Source organism: Anser cygnoides, chromosome 7 (assembly GCF_040182565.1).
Source record: "Anser cygnoides isolate HZ-2024a breed goose chromosome 7, Taihu_goose_T2T_genome, whole genome shotgun sequence".
NCBI classification, from domain to species: domain Eukaryota; kingdom Metazoa; phylum Chordata; class Aves; order Anseriformes; family Anatidae; genus Anser; species Anser cygnoides.
This window is the reverse complement of record NC_089879.1, coordinates 38,199,535-38,209,388: the sequence shown is the minus strand read 5'-3', so window position 1 is coordinate 38,209,388 and position 9,854 is coordinate 38,199,535. Positions and strand designations below refer to the sequence as shown.

The following is a 9,854-nucleotide window of genomic DNA, read 5'->3' as shown; positions in this document are numbered from 1 at the left end:
AACCTCTGAGGCGCAGTCCAACGATCAAACACAGCGAGGACCCGCGCCCGGCCGCCGCAGCCGCCACCCCTCCCGGCCCGACGCTCCGGGGAGGCACCCCCGAAGGCTCTCGCTCACCTCACTGCCGGCGACCGCGCTCGCAGCCAGCGACAACCTGCACCTCCCGGCACGCACAGCCTGGCCCCGGCTCGGGGAAAGACCGGCCGCACATCCCGGAGCCCACGTGGCTACCCGGCTCCACACAACTACAGCTCCCAGCATGCCTCAGGACGGAGCAGCCCATCCAACCCAGAGCGGAGTCGGCCAAGCACCCCCGCCGCTCTGCCGCCTCCCGCCCCTCCGCCCCGCTCTCCCCCAGCCCCCCGAAGCCCTGCGCAGTGCAGACCGTGCAGCACACCCGGTCCAGTGCGGCGCGGCACCGACCCTGCCCCGCAGAAGGGCCTTTTCTGCAGAAGCCACCGACCACGTGTCGTCCCGACCACCCGCCCACTTAAAAAATGAGTGTTGTGGGCCTCAAGAGTGCGCAAAGGGCATAAGGATGGCTCCTGAGAGGACGGGGAAACAAAGGGAAAGCTGCTTACCTCTGAGAAGTCGTCCTTGATCTTCATGCCACAGACGTTTGTCTCGCACACTTGACACACGAGTTAGGGGTCCCTGTACATTTGAAGGCTTCTTACCTCTGAGAAGTCTCCCTGGGCTTTCTTCCGCCAGATGATGGCTTTCCCAGGGACTCACCACCATGCCACAGCTGCTCTCCCCACGTGTTTTTTTTTTTTTTAATTTTAGTTTTAGTTTTGTTGCGTGTTCAAAATTACAGTACAATCAAAATCACACCCCACCTGTAGATAACCGCATCTGGTTTTCTACAATGCAGCACAAGTGGCTGTTTTTGATCTGAAAATAACTCCTCAGAACAGTGAAAAAAAAAAAGATTTAGAACAAAACAAGTAACAATTACTTTAGGAGCATAAGCTCAGGTGGGGAGCTACCACCTATCACAGCTTCCAGCTGATTCTAATACTTTCTTCTCTCCAATTACAGCCTCTGTTACCAGCCTTCCCTTTCATTTCAGCAGTCAGTCAAGCAGGTGAGCTTCCATGACAATTTTTTTTTTTTTTTTAAGAGGGGAGTGGTCCAGCTTAAGGTACATTGGTGTCTTTGGGTGGTTTATTTGTTAAGCTTTGAGAAGGAATGAAGTGCTGAATTGTTGTCTTATGCTGCTGGAGTACACTTAAGAAAATTAGATGGTGGTATGGTGGCATTTTGTGCTTAGAATATGGGTGTATCCAGAGGAGTGGATGTCTTCCAGATCTATAGGTTCCTGTTTTGTTTTGTTTTTGCAGCAATCTACTTGCTGAAAGGAGTGGAAACAATTGTGATAGTCTTGAAAGAAGCCAGAAGGAAAAGGTTTGTTAGCAGTTATATTAATCTCCATGCATTTCAGGTGGTGCAGCAGCTACTATCTTGTTTTAATGGAATCTGGACAGGCAACCTCTGAAAAATAGGAATGGGACTTATAACTATCATAGTTGAGGCTGTAGCATACTTTAAGTGTCTTGGCAATAAAGCAATCCCCGGGTGGGGCACAGAGAGAGTGGTTGGGAAGAAAGGGAAAAGAGCATGCTAAATGGTATTGGTATGGCAGTTACACTAAGATGATTTTCCCAAATGACTGAACGTGAGTGAGTTTGGAATTAAAAAAATATTTGAATTTAAAAAAAAATAATAATGTCAGTTATTTCTAGCTGCTTTTGAAAATGGTTATAACTTTTCTTCACTGTGATTAGTTAAAATGCTCTACTCTGTCCTTCACATACATTTGCATGTCTGACAAAGTCTACTTTCTTTTCTGGTAATACTCTGCAAGCCAGTTATGTAGAATACAAGTTCAACAGAACTGGAAACATCAATACACAAGTAAAAAGCTTTTGAGCCATACAATGCTGCAGCCATTTAAACATGCAAGCGCTCTAAAACAGAGCTGCTCAGGTGAATGAGTTTTTGACATACCAAGTTTGATATTGTTGAATGAATTACAGTCTAGTTTAAAGTAAGGATATGTTTATCGCAGAGGAAAGCGGAAGCAGTCTGTGAGCAGGGTTCCTGGTGTGAATTCAAATGCTCTTGTCTCTGTACAAGTAATCACAGCTGACTGTGCTAAATCATTAATAAATTGAAGGTCACATCCTATCCACCACTTTAATCTGTTTCCCATGGGAAATAAAGTTTAGAGATGGAATAACTTATTCTATTTTATAATCACTTTTTATACTGGAGAAGTTCATGCAAATGTTTTCCTTCTTGGGCTTAGGGTTGATGCAGGAAGATCATGTTACTGGTAACAAGCAAATGAGTGTACTGGTACAACTGGGGTGAGGTGGGGGATTCGGATGTTCTGAGAAGCTGAGAGGTTTTTCTTTTTCTCCTGGCATTATCTGCTAAGCACATCGTATGTTTTTAAGGTGGTCAAGAAAATGAAAATGCACAGTATTAATACCTTGAAATGGTGAAATCTGAATGTAGATGACTTCTCTAAGTATGCATCTTGGTGTGCGCACCATCGGGAGATATCACTGAGGACCACAGATGGCTATTTTGACTGGAACACTTGTAATTTACAATGCTCTTTTGTGCCTCTGAACTGCTTTTAATCCAGAAAAAAAGTCTCGGACTTGTACTAAAGTTACATTCTGAAGGATATATTTACATTCTGTTCTGAGGCTTTATCAAACCTGACTCTGGACAGCACTGTAGCAGCAGCAATGTAGAGTTCGAAATACTGGTGAACTTTTTAGCTGCCTTATGCTGAGCTACCACTGTTGCAGATTCACAGAATGGTTTGAGTTGGAAGGGACCTCAAAGATGATGTAGTTCCAGCCCCCCTGCCAGGGGCAGGAACACCTCCCACCAGACCAGGAGCCTCAAAGCCTCATCCAGCCTGGCCTTAAACACTTTGAGGGATGGGGCATCCACACCTTCTGGGAAACCTGTTCCAAGTGCCTCAGTGCCCTCTGAGTAAAGAACTTATTCCTAATGTGTAATCTAAACTTGCTCTCTTTTGGTTTAAAGCTATTCCCCCTTGTCCTATCACTATTCCCCTTCGGGAGTTCCTCCCCACCTTTCCTGTAGGCCCCTGTTAGGTACTGAGAGGCTGCTATAAGGTCTCCCCACAGCCTTCTCTTCCCCAGGCTGAACAACCTCAACTCCCTAAATCCTGTCCTTGTAGGAGAGGGGCTCCAGCCCCTTGGTCATCTTTTTGGCCCTTCTCTGGACTTGTTCTAATAGGCCCATGTCCTTCTTGTGCTGGGGGCCCCAGAGCTGAACACAGTGCTCCAGGTGGGGTCTCAAAAGCAGTAAGACCTTGAAATCATTTTCTCCAGGCAGTAAGCAGTTTACGTTTGCTCACACAGCAGCAGTGCTGCTCACCACAGCTGAAATATATTCTCAATCCTGGGTGCTTGTAAGAGGCATGAGTGCCTTATGCCAAATTCTAGCCAAAATTCTAAACCAAGTGCAGGTGTGAGATTTTGATGCCTGTCCTGGCTTGTGCAGGTAGAAAGGTTAGATGATTAAGTCTAATTCTGTTGTGGTCTACATGGCCCCCACTCTTCCCCACACCTTTTAGACATGTGTGTTCCCAAGAAGGTCTACTGTGAGGAGTAGTTTTCTGTCAGTGGACAAATCATGGCTCACAGTAAAAGCTGTTGTTGACTCACTGGGAGTATGTGCATTTTCCTCTTTCTGCAGCAAAAGAACTTCTTGAGCTTTCTAGAGAGCTGAAGAGTTTCTTTCTCTTACTTAGACAACCCTTACAGCCCTAACCCTACAAACCCTTGCAGCCCCCTCTTTCTTTTAACTCCTTTTAGAGAGCTGAAGAGTTTTTCTCTTACTTACAGAACCCTTACAGACCTAACCCTAAAAACCCTTACAGCCCTAGCCCTAGAAACCTCGCCCCTTGTTGCACACCCCTACCCCCAGAAACACCCCCCCTGTTGCGCAGCCCTAGCCCTAAAACACACCCACCCCCCTCATTGTGCAGCCCTACCCTCAGAAACACACACCCCCTTGTTGCGCACCCCTAACCCAGAAACACCCCCCACTGTGTTGCGCACCCCTACCCCCAGAAACACACACAGCCCTACCCCCAGAGACACCCCCCCGCCTTGCTGCACACCCCTACCCCCAGAAACACACACCCCCTTCTTGCGCACCCCTAACCCAGAAACACCCCCCACTATGTTGCGCACCCCTACCCCCAGAGACACACCCCCTTGCCTTGTTGCACACCCCTACCCCCATAAACACACACACACCCTTGTTGTGCACCCCTACCCCCATAAACACACCCCCCGCCTTGTTGCACACCCCTTCCCCCAGAAACACCCCCCCTTGTTGCGCACCCCTACCCTCAGAAACACACCTCCCCCCTTGTTGCGCACCCCTACCCCCAGAAAGACCCCCCCGTTCTTGCTCCCCTACCCCCAGAAACACAACCCCCCCCATTGTTGCGCACACCTACCCGCAGAAACACACACACCACTTATTGTGCACCCCTACCCCAGAAACACACACACACCCTTGTTGTGCACCCCTACGCCCAGAAACACACAACCCCCCCCGTTGTGTAACCATACCCTGAGAAACACACCCCCCACCTTGTTTCGCAACCCTACCCCCAGAAACACCCCCCCTTGTTGCGCACCTCTACCCCCAGAAAAACACAACCCCCCCCTTGTTATCCACCCCTACCCCCAGAAACACCCCCTGCTTGTTGTGCACACCTACCCCCAGAAACATCCCCCTTGTTGCACACCACTAGCCCCAGAAACACACCCCCCCCACCCTTGTTCCGCACCCCTACCTCGAGAAACACACACACACACACCGTTGTTGCACACCCCATCCCCAGAAACACACTCCCTTTGTTGTGCACCCTAACCCCAGAAACACCACCCCCTTTTGCACAACCCTACCCCCAGAAACACACACCCTCCCCACCTTCTTGCACACCCCTACCCCAATAAACATACTCCACCCCCTTGTTGCGCAACCATTCCTCCAGAAACACCACCCCATTCTTCTGCACCCCTACCACCAAAAACACACACACACACTCCCCCTTGTTGACCACTCCGACCTGCAGAAACACACCCCCGCCACATTGTTGCACGCCTTTCCCTCCAGCCCCAACCCGGAAAAGGAGCCCCATCGCCTCCGGCCCCAACCCTGAGGAAATGCCCGTTCCACTCCGGCCCGAACCCTGAGGAAAAGCCCCTTCCCCTCCGGCTCCAACCCTGAGGAGAAACCACAACCCTGAGGAAAAGCCCCAGTACGGAGAAAAAGCCCCTTCCTTTCCAGCCCCAACACTGAAGAAAAGCCCCTTCCACTCCGGCTCCAACCCTGAGGAGAAACCACAACCCTGAGGAAAAGCCCCAGTACTGAGGAAAAGCCCCTTCCTTTCCAGCCCCAACCCTGAGGAAAAGCCCCAACACTGAAGAACAGCCCTTTCCCCTCCAGCCCCAACCCTGAAGAAAAGCCACAACCCACAGGAAAAGCTGCTTCTAGTCCAGCCCCAACCCTGAGGAGAAGCCCCTTCCACTCTGACCCCAACCCTGAGGAAAAGTACTACCCATCCGGCCCGAAACCCTGTGGAAAAGCCCCTTCCCCTCCGGCCGCAACCCTGTGGAAAAGCCCCAACCCTGAGGAAAAGCCCGTTCACTTCCAGCCGACCCCCGAGGAAAACCCCCTTTACCTCCGGCCCCAGCCCCGACGAAAAGCCCGTTCCCCTCCGGCCCCAACCCTGAAGAAAAGTCCCAAGCCTGAGGGAAAGCCCCTTCCCCTCTTGCCCCAACCCTGAGGAAAAGCCCAGTCCACTCCGGCCCCAACCCTGAGGAGAAGCATATTCCCCTCCGGCACCAACCTTGAGGAGAATCCCCAACCCTGAGGAAAAAACACAAACCTGAAGAAATACCCCTTCGCTTCAAGCCCCAGACCTTAGGAAACGCCCCAACCCTGAAGAAAATCCCTGTCCCTTCCGGCCACATCATTGAGGAAGAGCCCCTTCCCCTCTGGCCCAAACCCTGAGGAGAAGCCCCAACCCTTACGAAAAGCCCCTTCCCCTCCAGCCCCAACCCCGAGGAAATGCCCCTTCCCCTATGGCCCCAAGCCGGAAGAAAAGCCCTTTCACCTCCAGCCCACCCTCTAAGAATACCCCCTTCCCCTCTACCCCCAAACCGGAGGAAAAGCCCCAACGTTGAGGAAAAGCCCTTTCCCCTCCGGCCCCAACCCTTAAAAAAGCCACAAACCACAGAAAAAGCTGCTTCCAGTCCACCCCAACCCTGAGGAAAAGCCCCTTCTCCTCCAGCCGGAACCGTGTCGAAAAGCCCCTTCCCTTCCGGCCACAGCCCTGTCGAAAAGTCCCAACCCTGAGAAAAAGCCCCTTCCCCTCCAGTCCCAACTCTGAGGAAAAGCCCCTTCCCCTCCTGCCGCAACCCTGACAAAAAAAAACATTCCCCGTTGGCCCCAACCCGGAGGAAAAGCCCCAACCCTGAGGAAAAGCCCCTTCCCCTCCTGCCCCAACGCTGAGGAAAACCCCCTTCGCCTCTGACCCCAACCCTAGGAAAGGCCCCTTCGCTTCCAGACCCAACCCAGAGTAAAAACCCCAACATTGAAGGAAAGCCCTTTCCACTCCGGCCCCAACCCTGAAGAAAAGCCACAACCCACAGGAAAAGCTGCATCCAGTCCAGCCCCAACACTGAGAAAAAGCCCAGTCTATCCAGCCCCAACCCTGAGGAAAGGCCCCTTCCCTCCAGCCCCAACCCTGAGGAAAAGCCCCAACCCTGAGGAAAAACCCATCCCCTGCGGCCCCAACCCTGAGAAAAAACCCCTCCCCTGCGGCCCCAACCCCGAGGAAAATACCCATCCCCTCCGGCCCCATACCCAAGGAAAAGGCCCCTTCCCCTCCGGCCCCAACACTGAGGAAAAGCCCCTTCCCGTCTGGCTCCAACCCTGAGGAGAAACCGCAACCCTGAGGAAAAGCCCCTGTACTGAGGAAAAGCCCCTTCCTTTCCAGCCCCAACCCTGAGGAAAAGCCCCAACAGTGAAGAAAAACCCTTTCCCCTCCAGCCCCAACCCTGAAGAAAATTCCCAACCCACAGGAAAAGCTGCTTCCAGTCCAGCCCCAACCCTGAGGAAAAGCTCCTTCCACTCTGACCCAAACCCTGAGGAAAAGTCCTACCCCTCCACCCCAATTCTGAGGAAAAGCCCCAACACTGAGGAAAAGCCCCTCTCCCTCCAGTCCCAAGCCTGAGGAAAAGCCACTTCCCCTCTGGCCCCAACCCTGAGGAAAAGCCCCAGCCCTGAGGAAAAGCCCTTTCCACTCCGGCCGAAACCCTGAGGAAAAGCCCTTTCCACTCCGGCCCGAACCCTGAGGAAAAGCCCCTTCTCCTCCGGCCCCAACCCTGAGGAAAGGCCCATTCACCTCCGGCCCCAACCCTGAGGAAAGGCCCCAACCCTGAGGAAAACCCCAAACCTGAGGAAACGCCCCAACCCTGAAGAAAAGCCCTGTCCCCTCCAGCCCCAACCTTCAGGAAAAGTCCCTTCCCCTCCAGCTGCAGCCCTGAGGAACAGCCTCTTCCCCTCTGGCCCCAACCCTGAGAAAAAGCCCCAACCCCAAGGAAAAGCCCCTTCCCCTCTTCCCCCAACCCTGAGGAAAAGCCCAGTCTCTCCAGACCCAACCCTGAGGAAAGGCAATTTCCCCTCTAGCCCCAACCTTGAGGAAAAGCCCCAACACCAAGGAAAAGCCATGTCCCCTCCGGCCACATCCTTGAGTGAAAGCCCCTTCCCCTCTGGCACAAACGCTGAGGAAAAGCCCCAGCCGTGAGGAAAAGACCCTCCCCTATGGCCCAAACCCCGAGGAAAACACCCATCCCCTCCGACCCAATCCCGAGGAAATGCCCCTTCCCCTATGGCCCCAACCCCGAAGGAAAGCCCTTTCACCTCCAGCCCACCCTCTAAGAAAACCCCCTTCCCCTCTGGCCCCAACCCTGAATAAAAGCCCCAACCCTGATAAATGTCCCTTCCGCTCCGGCCCGAACCCTGAGGAAAAGCCCCTTCCACTCCGGCCCCAACCCTGAGGAAAAGCCGCTTCCCCTCCGGCTCCAACCCTGAGAAAAAGCCCCAGTACTGAGGAAAAGCCCCTTCCTTTCCAGCCCCAACACTGCGGAAAAGCCCCAACCCTGAGGAAAAGTCCCTTCCCCTCCGACCCCAGCCCTGAGGAAAAGCCCCTTCCACTCTAGCCCCAACCCTGAGGAAAGGCCCATTCACCTCCAGCCCCAACCCTGAGGAAAGGCCCCAACCTTGAGGAAAAACCCCAAACCTGAGGAAATGCCCCAACCCTGAAGAAAAGCCCTGTCCCCTCGGGCCCCATCCTTGAGGAAAAGCCCCTTCCCCTCTGGCCCCAACCCTGAGGAAATGTCCTACCACTCCAGCCCTAACTCTGAGGAAAAGCCGCACCCCTGAAGAAAAGCCCCTTCCCCTCCAGCCGGAACGCTGTGGAAAAGCCCCTTCCCCTCCAGACGGAACCTGTTGAAAAGCCCCAACCCTGAGGAAGAGCCCTTTCCCCTCCAGTCCCAACTCTGACGAAAAGCCCCTTCCCCTCTTGCCGCAACCCTGACAAAAAACCCCTTCCCCTTTGGCCCAAACCCCGAGGAAATGCCCCTTCCGGTCTGGGCCACAAACCTGAGGAAAAGCCCCTAACGCTCCAGGCCCCAACCCTGAGGAAAAGTCCAATCCCTAAGGAAAAGCCCCATTCCCACCAGCCCCAAGCCTGAGGAATAGCCCCTTCCACTCAGGCCACAAACCTGAGGAAAAGCCACGTCCACTCCTGCCCCAACCCTTAGGAGAAGACCCTTCCACTCCGGGCCCAAATCTGAGGAAAAGCCCTTCCCCTCTACCCCAACCCTGAGAAAAAGCCCCAACCCTGAGGAAAAGCCCATTTCCCTCCAGCCCCAAGCCTGAGGAAAAGCCCCAACCCTGAGGAAAAGCCCCTTCCCCTCCGGCTCCAACCCTGAGGAGAAACCACAACCCTGAGGAAAAGCCCCAGTACTGAGGAAAAGGCCCTTCCTTTCCAGCCCCAAGCCTGAGGAAAAGGCCCAACACTGAAGAAAAGCCCTGTCCGCTCCGGCCCCAACCCCGAAGAAATACCCCTTCCCCTCTGGCCCCAACCCCGAAGAAAAGCCACAACCCACAGGAAAAGCTGCTTCCAGTCCAGCCCCAAACCTGAGGAAAAGCCCCTTCCAATCTGACCCCATCCCTGAGGAAATGTCCTACCCCTCCAGCCCCAACTCTGAGCAAAAGCCGCAACCCTGAAGAAAAGCCCCATCCCCTCCGGGACCAATCCTGAGGAAAAGCACCTTCCTCTCTGGCCCCAACCCTGACGAAAAGCCCCTTCCCCTCTGGCCCCAACCCTGAGGAAATGCCCCTTCTGCTCTGGGCCGCAAACCTGAGGAAAAGCCCCTTACGCTCCAGGCCCCAACCGTGAGGACAAGCCACTTCCCCACCGGGCACCAACCCTGAGGAAAAGTCCAATCCCTGAGGAAAAGCCCCATTCCCACCGGCCCCAACCCTGAGGAATAGCCCCTTCCACTCTAGCCCCACCCCTGAGGAAAAGCCCCATCCACTCCGGCCACAACCCTTAGGAAAAGCCCCTTCCACTCCGGGTCCAATTCTGAGGAGAAGCCCATTCCCCTCCACGCCAACCCTGAGGAAAAGCCCGTTTCCCTCCAGCCCCAAGCCTGAAGAAAAGCCACAACCCACAGGAAAAGCTGCATCCAGTCCAGCCCCAACCCTGAGGA

The 9,854-nt window shown here is 53.9% G+C and overlaps 1 protein-coding gene across 7 annotated transcripts in view; it reads right to left on the bottom strand.

The window, feature by feature from the left end:
* The window catches only part of LOC136791240 (uncharacterized), a 102,918-nt gene that overhangs the window by 20,741 nt on the left and 72,323 nt on the right, over nt 1-9,854 (bottom strand). For 2 of the 7 annotated variants that reach the window (XR_010832826.1, XR_010832827.1), the window contains exon 1: nt 386-1,347. The exons of 2 other annotated variants lie outside the window; for them this stretch is intronic. The gene's annotated coding sequence lies outside the window, so the exon portion shown is untranslated. Of the gene's footprint in view, nt 1-117; nt 344-385; nt 1,495-9,854 lie in introns of those variants that run through there. 3 more of the 7 variants (XR_010832825.1, XR_010832828.1, XR_010832830.1) reach the window with 3 other exon arrangements.